The sequence below is a fragment of the Oratosquilla oratoria genome, chromosome 26 (genome assembly GCF_046742065.1).
Source record: "Oratosquilla oratoria isolate Oo_2021 chromosome 26, ASM4674206v1, whole genome shotgun sequence".
Classification (NCBI taxonomy): domain Eukaryota; kingdom Metazoa; phylum Arthropoda; class Malacostraca; order Stomatopoda; family Squillidae; genus Oratosquilla; species Oratosquilla oratoria.
This window is the reverse complement of record NC_134802.1, coordinates 44253737-44267873: the sequence shown is the minus strand read 5'-3', so window position 1 is coordinate 44267873 and position 14137 is coordinate 44253737. Positions and strand designations below refer to the sequence as shown.

The 14137-nt window shown below is 40.7% G+C and overlaps 1 protein-coding gene across 1 annotated transcript in view; it reads right to left on the bottom strand.

Annotated features, from left to right (window-relative positions):
- The window catches only part of LOC143039496 (venom protease-like), a 30581-nt gene extending 21796 nt beyond the window's left edge, over positions 1 to 8785 (bottom strand). The window contains exon 1 of the mRNA XM_076209614.1: positions 8521 to 8785. The gene's annotated coding sequence lies outside the window, so the exon portion shown is untranslated. The remainder of the gene's footprint in view (positions 1 to 8520) is intronic.
- Between the last annotated feature and the right edge of the window lie 5352 nt (positions 8786 to 14137).

Sequence of the window (14137 nt, the reverse complement as noted above, 5' to 3'; positions counted from 1 at the left end):
GGTCTAACCACAAGAGACAGAAAGCTGCGCAAGGTACTCGCTGGCTCTACACACTTAATTTCCTTATTGTGTTGCTGTTGCTGCTGGTCCCCGCCTCGACGTATCAGGACATAGCGCCCGGGAAGGACACTGTGAGGAGGATTACGCACGATCTTAAAGACCAGCTCTTCTCACGCCCTACCTCTCCTCAATATCGGACAACCTACACCAGAGGTGGGCAACCCTTGGCACGCGTGCAAAACCTGGCACACTAACGACTTTTCTCCGGCCCGTGAAACCCAGAGCTCACATTGAAAAATATAGATAAATTTCCAACTTCTTTTGTGTGAAGGGAGGGGCCCATACACGTATGTAGACCTATAATTTTACTTTGTTGGCACGCGAGAAAAATTTGTATCAAATATATATATATATATATATATATATATATATATATATATATATATATATATATATATATTTTTTTTTTTTTTTTTTTAGCGCCTACAGTATACCTAAAAAGGTTGCCCCGTCCCTCAACTATACCTCCATCGACCTCAATGCACCCCTGACTTCCTCCTTGACTTCGAACGGTGTTCAGTAACAGGCCCCACACCACAGTGACCACTGACCACTTCCCATTCTTCGCACACCTCTCAGAAGTCCTCCACTCGTACAACTCAGATGGTCGCTCTCCCAAGCAGACTGGAAAGCTCTTCCAATCAGCATTACAAAGGATTACAAAGGCGGAGCATGCTGACAGGAGACCTTTTGGTCCATAACTAGGTCGGATGCGAAAATATGTATATAATAATGAAAAATGAATAAGATAAAAATAAAATTATAATATAAGTAATAATAAATAAAAATATATGCATATGTATAGTTAAATAATAAACAAACAGGTAAATAGTAAATAATAATGAATTGACAGATAAATAATAATAAATAAAAATCAAGCAAACAATAAACAAACAGACAAATAATATCAAATAAATGACATATCTCCAAAAGAGCCTGGATCACCTTCAAGTCATCGGGGACAGAGAACGCCGTTAAAATCGCCAAAAGGTTACTCTTCCACAGCAATTGGTAACATGCAGAAGTCAGTTCAGTTCAAACTTTAGTGGGCAAGAGTCTGGAGATCAGGATTTCAATGTTATCACCCGAGTTGCAGATAACTGTTACTCAATATAACATACATACATATACCAAGGCTTTTTCCCCCTTCGTTAAAAACCATTTCCACGACCAGGCGATCATATTTTCACAAAACAGGTACGCGAGCTCGTTCGGGGTTATGTGCGATTTTCATTGTTGGCAACTTGGTCGTCTTATAATTTAGTAAAGCAATCGCCCATGTTGTGTTTCTTTAATATGCTTCCCTCGCATTAAAATCTGATATTCTTTTTATTTATTCATTTGTGCGTTTCACTTGTGAATAGGTTTATATCTGATCGATTTATTTATTTATTATTATTATTTACCAGGTGGTATGCGGCGATGGTACGGAACCACCAAGTGGTACTCAATCAGAAAAAGAATTTGGGAACCACTGTCGTAAAAAGGAATGAGGAGGGCTTTTGGAGACAGGGTCGGAGTTGTTTCAGAAAACACGGTCGATACATTGGAAGGTTTTGCAGAGCCGGAGACACCTTCGGGGGGATCCTTCCCCTCTACATGGTGCCTATGGACCAGAAGCAACATCGCCAGAGCTGGGTGCGTTCCGCTTTAGTTTGGCCGCGGTTAGCGCCCCTAAAGTATTAAAGCTATTAATATAGGTGCCGGTATAGTCTGTGGCCAACAAAAAATTTCTTTGGTATAGTATGTAGCCTGCCGGGCTTTTACTTCGGAATGAACCTGCCTTTTAAGCTTGAATAGTTTGGGAGCGCTAACCGCGGCCAAACTAAAGCGGAACGCACCGAGGAACGCGCTCAGCTCTGAACATCGTCTTGTCCACAAAGATCCCCCATCACCAAAGATTTTTCCCAAGTAAATGAGGCTCGTTTCACACGTGACGACTTCTCTCCGTGCGCCGTCCACGACACGACGTCGTGCTCTCAAATAACTATGAGTGTCTATGGACGCCTTCACACGTGGACGTGGTCATTACGTGTGAAAGCGTCTATAGATACTCATGGTTATTTAATAGCACGACGTCGTGCTGTGGACGGCGTACGACTAAAAGCCAATACGTGTGATACGAGCCAAGCAGATAACATCTCGAGGTCTCCTAAATCCTTATTACCAGGTATTCCATCTCAGCGTTCAAACTAACCATAAAGTTAGCATTATGTACAATTTTGCTGTTAGCAAAGCCCAGAACATCTCGATATCTCCTCCTAGATCCTTATCTCCAATTACTCCATCTCAGCGTACAAATTAAAATAAGCATTATGTACCATTTTCTGTGTAATTGGCAGTTGCTGACAAATCTATAAAAAAACGTGAGAACGGAGCTTCGTGTTTCTTTTAGTTGTGTAACATGTCTGTATTGTATTTGTACAGGACTTCCTAAGTCGCCAGCTCATAGTAGGAGTAGCGTCAGCCAGCGTCAGTTCTCCTATGAAAAGGTGGAAGAAATATGACAAAGAGACCAAATGTCAGCCCACTGGGGTTGAACCCTTTGATGGAAACAGGGTGTTGACGGGAATAGATAGGAAACAGGGAGATGATTCTATGTGACGTCCGACTCGAAGGACCATAAGTTACAGGTAGCTTTGTTGGTTCCTGGTAACCAGAGTAAAATGGAAAGTGACTATCACTACAGGAGGGATTGATCAAGGTGGCCTGTAGCAATGTTTCTCAATATTTCATGTTTGTGAACCCCATACATCGACTTGTATATTTAGGGGATCCCTTGGTACGGAATTGGATAGTATATAGTCACATTTTTTTTAATAATTCAGTGATATTAACATAATACAAATCATCGCCACGTTTCCTCAGAATGTGGCCATGGTTTGCATAACCATTGGAAAAAAAAAATAGAAAAAAAGCTGGACATCCCCATTAAGTGACAACATGTTGGATTTTCCGTCCTGCTGACCACTTGGTAGCCTCTGCGCACCCCTAGAGGTCTGTGGACTCCTGGCTAAGAAAGGCCTATAGCCAACAGCCCCATCGCTACAGAGGATGTCACAGAAAATAATAAGATAGCTTGGCGGCAACCAGGGTAAAAGGAAAAGTTTATGCCATTTAGGTCAAAGGTGAAAATGGTGAAGAGTGTAGTGGAATTACTGCTTTGGTATGGGAGCAATTATAGGCCGCTGAAAACATTGTTACAGAAAATATCGAAAACACCGGAAAACTCGAAACTCGTGAAGGAAAATAGGGAATTTGCTAAAAAGATAAACAGTTGAAAGATGGAAACTCGGAGGGAAATAGTGGGAAATAGCATTTTTAACGAGGTAGTTAGGACATGTGGAGAGAATAGGTAGGACAGACTGGGAGGTAGTGTATGGAACCTGGATACAAGAATGAAAGTGATTTAAAAAGACAGTAAAAACGTGCGAAGATTGGAGAGGAACTACATAATACACCATCTGGTCGAAGAAGATAAGAGAGCTTCCGCGGCCCCCAGAAAACCAACCACGATCATTGGCTCAGTCCACAAGTCACCCAGGGAAGATATTCTATGGAGCTGATTCTAGTGAGTGCAGTAACAGTGTAATACTAAGTGTTTTAGCTTCTGCGCGGTGGCTGTATCTTGGTTATTTGGTTTATGTTCCCTGGCTGATTCTGTGGTGGAACTTTTAATGCTGGGTGGTGACCTAAACGTAGATGTGTCAATGTCATTCTTGTTTGTCTAATAGTAGTAGTAGTAGTACTTTCTTTTGCATTGAATCAATATACATGAACTGTAGATAAGGAAAAGAACACATAGTTCGAAATAACAATTGCAATTGCTGAGGATAACACAAAAAAAGCATGTAAGCTTATTTCCATTGTGGTCCTCATAGCTTATTTTCATTGTGGTCCTCAAGAAGCGATTTCTCTGCTAAGTTATCATCTGAGAGGGAGAATGTACCATCTGGTAAGTTAAGTTGTGATAGAATTGTTTGTAGTTTTTGGAATTGGGTAATGTTTACATTAAATATGTGACAAGTGGGATAATGAACACAGGAGACAGCAAGAACGTTGCACACATATACAAAACAATTAATTTTGGATCGAAAGTTAGAATAGAGAATGTAAGGGGAGACAGAATACATAATGTTGTTTATATGTCCCTTCAAATTCAGTTACCAACTGATTCAGTTTCCTCAAGATCGGTGTCACCCGCAAACAAAAACCAGCTCAGATCTGACGCCCTTCCACCCATATCCACCAAAGTTAGAAGTAAATGTGGATAAAGTGATGAGATATGTGATTCGGTTTAATTTCGCGAATTCCCTATCAGGAGGCTAGGACGGTTCCCCTTTCCAGAGGGCTTTGTAGCGTGGAATTTGATTAACTATGCCCTTGGTCCAACTCGCTGGCGGCAGAGTTCGAACTACCGTCACTTCGACCCCCGCCGCAAGTAGTGACGCTCTAAATCACTCGGCCAGCGGTGATGAGAATGCGAAGGAATGATGAGGATGGGAGGCTGCCACATGATAGCAAATGGTGAAAGTCCAGGAGGAAGTATTAAGAATATTTTGGGTCGCAAGTGTCAGTGAACGGAGGAGTGGATGAGGAGGTGATTTCTAAAAATAAAGGAGGCAAGGAAACGTCTGAATGGAATGAAAAAGAAATGAGTACTCAAGTCACTCAAGGAAAAAAAATTGTTTTGTTGTCTGAGTGGGATAATGTAGGGTATCTTCTGAATGGTGATTACATTTGAGTAGTTTGCTTTTGTGACCAGACCTATTCTGTGTTGGGACTGAAGGGTGACATGTGGTTCTGGCTTGACCTGAGAAGACTTTCTATGTTGAACTCGTATCTGGAGGCATCTGAAGAGAAGTTGGGTGGTGGGGTACGAAATGTTTGTTTTGGGATCCGAGAGCGAATGTTTTTCTTTTGGATATGTTTGGCACAGAGAGTAGATTATTGTAGAAGTTTGAGTAGTTTGCTACCAGTGTTTTCGGGGAGAGGGTTCTAGCACAGAATTATATTCTTCTAGGGTAATGTCAGTACACACCGCAATTACTCTAAATTGTTTGTTGTGTGCAGTTTCTAGGGTGCCTATGTTTTCTTGATCGTAAGAAGCCATGTCGGTAAGTATCTGTTCACCAAAAGCAGTGATTGCTACTGATCTTAGTATGTTTATCTGGATCAAGTGTATACCACCCCTCACACACACACATACACATATGCTTGGGGTGGAGATTGTACAGTTGATTACTGTGGGGTGAATTCTACAGTTGAGAGTAATTGGAATGGAAGTTCTACAGTTGATCAGTGTTGGGGAGGAGGGAGTGGATTCTGCAAGTGATCCTTTTATCTTCTTGCTGATGTTCACTATTAGGTCCTTCATGTGTTGGTTGGTGGATGTGTATCAAAGGTGAGGTCCAGGATTCTGTTGTGGAAGAAACTAGTCATTCAGTATCACTGCAGGTTGTTTCTTTGAATCGCGGTTGCCCGGGGTAAGCAATGACGTTGGTGATTTCTGAGGACCGGCTTCCATTCTGTTTTGTCTTTGCCACTGTTTCAGTTTGTCTACGTAAAGCCATCGTCACGCTATCACGACTCGAGTGAGTTCGTTTGAGTAGAAACGACTTAGTTTACAGTTCTTTATTTTTCGAATCTACAAATGTCATTTAACCTTTGTGCCGTTTGTTGAGAACCTAAATGACGAACTAAGAGAATTTAAACTTATACGAATTCAGACACATTGTTGAACTGTCCTTAGTAAAGTCTAGAATGCTGTAGGCGAAGTCGTCCGACAGCTTTTCAAATTCACATTTGACGAGAATCGTGATAGTGTGACTGGGGCTTAAGGTTGGGTGATCTTAGCAGCTGTTTTGTAGTTGTTGTGCTGGGTTATCATTAGGTCATCTGGATTTGTTACGGGGAGATCACTTGTAAAGAGGCTGAATCAGAGCCCTCACATGGGGGGGGGGAGGATATGCACATTTAGTGGGGGTGTCAATTCTAGTGTGGACATGCCGCCCACAAGACTGACAAAATTATTATAATAAAAAAAGGGTCAAAGGAGCCCTAGATATTTTACCGCAACATACGAATTTTGCGTCAGAATCAACAGAATATGAAATACGTTTCCATTATCCTTTCTACAATAAGGACGTTAAATAATGTTTTTAAAATCTGTTTAATTATTTCGCAAGCCAATAGCTATAATAGGCAGTAAGGAATGGTGGAAATGGGAAGTGGTGATGAGGGAGGAGGAGGAGGGGGTGGGCGTCACTGAAAACTGTGCCCCGAGGCAGAGTCACTGAGAACTTTGCCCTGGGGCGACACTTGTGCTGGTGAGAGAACTGATCCCTGGTGAACTCCACTATACAATCTTTTGATTCCAGAAATTTGTTATTTATCTATTATTATTATTATTATTATTATTTTAATATTCTGCACTCTTTTTCTGAATGAAAAAATGGGAACACATGGGAGACGTATGCAGAATGGAGGGGATTTATTTAAGGCACGGTCTGGTTGAAGGAATAAAGGTGTTGAAGGAAGAAAGGCCTCAATCGAAGATGCAAATAGTAGACAGCAAATTCATTATAACTGCATGGAAGTTTGTGAGTCGTTTGTTAATTATTTCTTCTTGTTGTGTATGTCTGGTTCTATTATCTTTTAACAGCATGTTTCTAGGTATTTCATTGAATGCATTATATCGTTATAACTGTTATCTTTGGTAGTGTCATCTTTAAAATTTTCTAATATTTATTGAGTGATGTTTGTGAGCAGTGTGTTGGTGGAATGATTCTTTTTTTAATCTAAGTTCGTTTGAGAAGGTGGGCATTTAGTTAGTATGTGGTGGACACTAGAGATTGTTCTATAGGAGTGGTTTCCAAAAAATTCCAGGCTAGCTCCCCTTTGCTTCCAGGTGGACTCCTAACACAACACACACACACACACACACACACCTTCATATATACATGTGAACATTTATTATTATTATTATTATTATTATTATTATTCCGACTTCGGACTACTAACAAAACTATGCATTCGTTTATAATTTATTCTTATGTCAGTTTTATCATCTATCAACTGCATACGTGTTCCTTTACCTTACTATTTATGTTATATATTTTGTCATTCCGATTTTGTACGAAAATATATAAATTAATTAACTACTGATGTCATTCTGGCATCTCGCTACCGCCCGTAACGCCGAAGGTGCCGCCCAATTTGGGAACCAAAGATCTATAGGACGCCAGGTTTTATGGTTTTACGATGATTGTATATGCTCTTTCGGGTTGCTCGAATTTTGTTGTCTGGGCTTTCTACATGATTTTTTTTTCTTTTCTTGTTGTATTTGTACGTCTTTGTTAGAAATAGGAAGGTGACATCAATGTTCTGGTTTTACTTTGCGAGTTATTTTGATTATCTTCCTTTTCCTTGAATATGTAGGTTTGAAACTTATTTTTGGAGAAGTGCCCCTTACAAGTACATTGATATTTCGGCGATTGGATCAAAGCCAAACTTCGCCAAGCCTAACCTAACCAGTTAGAATGGACCGAACAGCCTTGATGTATTCCTGTTTCGCTCTGGGAAGGAAAGGGGCAGAATACACACTGCGTCAGACATGTAGGTACTGCGTAGAAACTAACCATATAATTAACGTTATGCAACATGCTGTCACAAATAGACAAATTTGTGTAATACAAAATCTACAATCAATTAAAAATAACGACACATATGTTGAGATTTGGTTATTATAGCATAAAGTTCAAGGATATTAAACGAAATTGTTGGAACAGCAACATTTGAATTGAATCACCCAACGATAACCCGCGCGTCACCTTCCGACATACAGTAAATAGACCTTGAGCTTGAGGAAGTAAGGTAGTGAGCTGTGAAGGGGGTGGTGGAGCAGTGGAGGTGGTGCAGTATAAGACCGGAGAAACTAACGTTAATAAATGAGGAAGACGAATGATGTACTAGAATTTAAAAAAATAAATACTGAAGTTGTTCATGTGCTGCAATTTTGTATTGATAATGAATTATATATCAACATCATATCTTATAAAAGAAAAGAATGAAAATCCCTGTAGGCGTTAGGAAAAAATCATGAACTTTCCAGTAGGTTGACGGATATACATTTCCAGTTGTGCTCTAATAGGTAAACATGTCCTTCATATGAATTTAATGTATTAATTATACCTATGAAGAGTATTTACTTTTTATAAAATGATCATGCCTTGCTATTTCTGGGAAATTACCACCAGTTCTTCTCATCTAAAACATTGGAAGTATCGGCGGTTATCATATACCGTAATGCAATGTGAAGACGCAAGATATTTCACGAATCATAAAAAACACTTAATGTTCCATGTCTGGGGTTGCGTGCCAGTCCAATTTCTGCTTCAAGTTGATGCACATCCTTGATCGAGGAATATTCTAATGTAAGAGATTCCACACTGGACTCACCTGAATAGTGAATAGCTCGGAACTGCCACGGCTGTGGAGTGTCTGTCGACTGCGGCAGGTATGCAGGAGTTTCGCCGTGGTGTCGTGAAGCTGTTCTTGGTGTGACGTCACTGGAGGGATAGGATGTTAGGGTAGGTGGAAGATGAACAAAGTAAGGTTGGAAGGACAATGGACTGGGAAGGCTGGCGTACACAAACGACTAGGATAAGAATGAAAACTAAAGTTATAACGAAGGGATATGAATTTACGTACAGATAGATTCTTAGGGTGTAGTAAATATCGTACACATTAACTTGAGACATGGTAGTCAAACTGGACACAAAGGAAATGGGTATCAAGGGGTTTTCCAAGTAAGTAGCTGACCGCACTTCGGATTGTACACACCGCTGAAGTAAACACGTATTTCCCAAAGTACTCTTTTTTTAACAACTCGCCTCTCCTTTTTTATACATAAATATATAACAATCAGCCTATCTCGTTGTGTGCCCACTTAATTAATCTCTGCTATCCATATATGATTTAGCTAATACTGATTTATAATAATAAATTAATCTTGACATCTACCTGTTTCTATGTCCACCCATATCAGTGAGTCTAGTTCTGTCAACAGTCTATTACACACACACACACACACACACACACACACACACACACACACACACACACACATATATATATGTATATATATATATATTTATGTATATATATATATATATTTATGTATATCCCATTCGAGAGTTGACACCTTGACGTGGTGGATAGGCTTGAGAATCTTAATAATTACAAAACCTTTGTCGATAGAGAGGAAATATCTGCAAGGTCACCCATATCGAACAGGTTTTGTAGGAAAGATGAGACAAAGAGCAGCTCATACACACAGTCGCAGGACCCACTGCTAACTAGCACGTCCTTGATGGCGAACAGGGAAATTCCCCATAGACATATGGGGTACCGTCATAATGACGGCGTGGACCATTGGGAACCCGTTAGATTTATAGGGCTTCACCGAATATAATGAACAAGGTGACAACAGAGAAATATCTCACCAGAAATTAGTTGGTAGAGAGGTGAAATTACTGCCAAAAGCTCTTCATAGCAATCATGAACAGTACAAACAAAACAAAACCTGGCGTTCCTGTTGGATCATCGTCTCCTAAAGGTCCAACCGCATTGCCTCATGTGCATACGGGTAGTGATGCGCCGAATGTGAGTAAACATTGTCCAAATAGATCTAAACCTTCTGCATTAAACAGTATGAAGAAAATGAAGATCTATACTCACAACGTAAGAACTCTCTCAGAAGACCACAGGCTGGAGAGTTTAATGGAAGAACTAGACATCGTGGGACTGAGCGAAGTCCGAAGAGCGGAAGAAAAGCTTATACAATTACAAGATGGTCACCACCTGTTCTACTATAGAGGTAAGGACAAAGATCTAGTAGAGTAGGATTCTTGATAAACCGAGAGGTTGCTGGTAATGTAGTCAAATTCAGTAGTTTATCGGACAGGGTAGCTTGGATTGTGATTAGGCTGTATAAAAGATACACTCTAGAAATAGTTCAGGTTTATGCACCAACTCTACAGAGTTCAGACGATGAAATTGAGTCGTTCTATAATGATTTAAGTCAAGTAATGGATCAAGAAAAAAGTAAGTACACGTTGGTAATAGGCGACTTTAATGCTAAAGTGGGGAAGAAGATGGGAGATGAGACGTGCATTGGGAAGTTTGGAGTAGGTGAAAGAAAGGAGAGAGGCGAGATGTTAGTAAATTTTGCAAAGAACTACAATATGAGGATAATGAAAACTTTCAAAAGCGAGTAGGTCGTAAATGGACGTGGAGAAGTCCAAATGGGACAACAAAGAACGAAATAGACTTCATATTAGGAGATGAGAGCAAAAGCGTTAGCAATGTTACAGTGATAAATAAAGTCAACATAGGTAGTGACCATAGAATGGTAGGTTGCACAGCTAAATTCAATTTCAGAGCCGAGAGAAATAAACTAGTTTTAAAAAAGAAAATAAGCCTTGCAAAGGTTAATAAGAAGAAATTACAGTTAGAAATTAAAAATAGAATCGAAGCTCTAAGAACGAACGAGGACACCATGGAAGATATTAATTTGAATTTAGTGAATATCATCAGGGAATCAGCAGAGAAAGTAGGATGTACAAAAAACAGTAGTTTATCAGACAGGGTAGCTTGGATTATATAGACATATATATATATATATATATATATAAACGATGAAAAATAAAATGGAAGGTGAGGAATCTGTTACGGTGGGACTCGGCAGAAGCGAGTGAAGATAATGGAGAAGAAGGAAGATAGGAATGAAATAGTGAAGATGGAGAGGGATGGGATGACGGAGAAAGCGGAAGTGACACCTCGTTTGAAACACGCAAGGAGGAGACGGGGGAAATTCCCTGTCCTTCTCAAGGATACCGAGGAAAATAGTCATCTCCGTCTGTGTATTTCAGGGAACTGATTAAGCCCGTCTTGTCTGGCTGACGGGTCGGCGACCCGCCATACGGAAAGATCTGTCATAGATAAAAAAAACGTGTGTGTGTGATTCACCATGGTCTTGGATCACGTGTTGGACTCATGATCGACAGCTATTTCACTCTCGGAAGAGAGCTCATATATGACCGGTCTATGGGTAATGGTGTGATCTTACACGCACACACACACACACCCAACTCCCCGCCCACGAGAGTTGGAGTAACGACTCGCAGCGTAGTGTGTGTGTGTGTGAGATAACCTAATTTACCCAACTGTAGTAAACAGGAAAGGAGCAACGCTCGTTGGGTCCCGCCAGTTACTTTCCAATTTATCATACTTAACCTCAAAATCATGTGTATGCGCACATGTGTATATGTGTGTGTGTAGAGATGTTCAGACGTTGGTCCACTGTAGAACCTTAGGACCCCCTAGGAAACAACTACACCAAGTTGCCTCAAGCCGACTTACCAAAGCTGTGTTGTGTGGATGGTGGAACATTAACTTACACTCTCTGGAAAGACGGAGATTACGGGATGATCTAATAGAGGTATTGAAATGGGTTAAGGGATTTAACAAAAGTGATGTAGGCAAGGTCATCATATTAAGACATCAGGGCAGTATTCGTAGTAGTGGATTTAAATTGGACAGATTTAAATTTAAGTAGGAAACGGGCAAGAACTGGTTTACCAACAGAGTGATTAACGAATGGAATAGACTTTGTAATCATTTTGTGAGCGGTGAAACAATTAGCTATTTTAAGAGAAGATTAGATAACGTTGTGTGTAGGGATGGCAGGTGGCAAAGGACATGGAACTGCCTAGTGTAGGCCTTATGGTCTCTTACACTCTCTTCCACTCTTTTATGTTTTTTATGTAAGTGTGGAATGTACGTGGTGGAATGGTTTGTGGTTGTGAGTGGAATCTGAAACTACAGCTCCACCATAGCGATTATGTACCAGCACTGAAATACGAGACTGGTATACGGCACCTCTGACGTCCGCCGTTGCAGAGAGGGGTTGGGAAGCCTTGAAAGTGAGATTTGAACAATTATCATACACCTCCTGGAGATCGAACTCGAGCCTCCCGTGTCACACACGCGCGTGAGCACACACACCACTCGATGGCGCAGTGGTTAGAGTTCCCGGTTGCCACTACGGCGGTCCGGGTTCGAATCCCGCACAGGGCTTAAATGATTTCAGTGTCGTTGCGCTGCGAGTCGTTACTCTAACTCGTGGGCGGGGAGTTGAGGTGTGCATCCGACCTAGATATGGATCAAAAGGTCTCCTGTCGGCATGCTCCGCCTTTGTAATCCTTTGTAAGGTCACAGCATTACCCATATATCAGTAATATGAGCTCTGAACTCTTCTGGGAAGGAAATAGCTGTCGATCACGAGTCCAACACGTGATCCAAGACCATGGTGAATCACAACACACACAGATCGAGTCATCTATTGCTCTCTGTCGATCATGATTCCCACACGTGATCCAAGACCATGGTGAATCAGACCCATTTAAGGAGCGTGGTGGCCGGCGTGAATTGGCCGGGAAGTGGGCGGAAGAACCCCGCCGAGAGAGAGAGAGAGAGAGAGAGAGAGAGAGAGAGAGAGAGAGAGGCCCTGGGTGGCGATGGCAGCAAGGTCACGTTATTTGACATCCCGAGTTGTTCGCACAAAGAGACTCGCTTCCTGGCAGTCCTGCGGAGTAAGTTTCGACTGAAGGTTTGAAAACCCACACGCACGCACGCACGCACACGCGCGCGCACACACACACACACACACACACACACACTTTTGTCGGATGGACGGCGTGGATTAGAGTTTTGAAGAAAAAGTGAAATTTTCGTGGACCTCAACGCAAAGGAAGTACCTATTGTATTTACAGGGAAGGAGATAACTCGTGGTGTGGGAAAGTGAGGAAAAAGGAGAAGGGGAGGGATTACTGAGGGAAATTGAAGGAAATGAGGAAGGGGAAGACTTAGTCCAGGAGGCCAGACGTCTTGTAAACAAACGGAGGACCGATGATTCTGGTGATGGGATTAACAAAAATGTAAAGATTAGAAATATAGATAAGGCAGCACAATGGAAGGTGAGGATAATAATTTCCAGGGATTTAATGAGGGTGGGGGGATACCAACCTCCCCCGATTGACAAGACTAGAGGAGAAACTTGATAAGATGATCGAACATTGGGAAGACAGGTTCGGTAACGTAACCAACATTGCGCAGAGAGTTGAAAAGTTGGAAGAACTAGAGAAGGCGAACAAAAATTTAACTAATGAAATAGAAGAATTAAAAAGACAGTTAAAAGAAGTAAAAGAGGAGAATGAAGATTTAAAGAATAATAATAAAGACAATAAAGAGGCCATAGCAAAAGAAGCACAGGGCTGGAAAAAATCCAGGAAAACAGTAAAGTTGCATTTATTGACATAATTAAACAGCAAATGAAAGAACAAACTGAAGACTCAGTTATCAAAGTGATGAGACAGAAAGAGAATATAGTAAGAGACTTAGCAGATAAAAAGAAATGTATAATTATATTGGGAATGGAAGAGAAACATAACCTAGATAGAACTTCAAGAATCAGTGAGGAAAAAGAAAAAGTAAGCAGTTTACTAGAATTAGTTCAGGAAGATGAACCTGAAATCATGAAACAAATTGAAGAGATGTTTAGGCTCGGAAAATATAGTACAGATAAGACCAGACCAATTAAGATTAAATTCAGGTCACAAACAACAGCAGAGAACATCTTAGCAAAAACAGGGAAGCTAGCAGCAAGTGAACAATATAAAAAGGTATGGATAAAAAGAGAAATTAATAAAGAGGAAAGAGAGGAAGAAAAAATGAAAAGGAGAGAAGCTAAAGAAAAAAACGAGACCAGAACGGAGTCAGAAAAAGAAGAATTCTACTGGAGAGTAGTGAATATAAAAGTGAGGAAATGGACCATAACAGAGAGAAACAAAAAAGAAACAGAAAATACAATGGAAATAACAGAAAGTTAAGAGTGTCCTACACAAATATAGATGGATTAATAACAGGACTGAATGAACTGAACGAGTATCTGAAGGAAAAAGAACCGGACATAATGGGAATTGTAGAGACAAAATTAAAAGGTCCACTACCACCC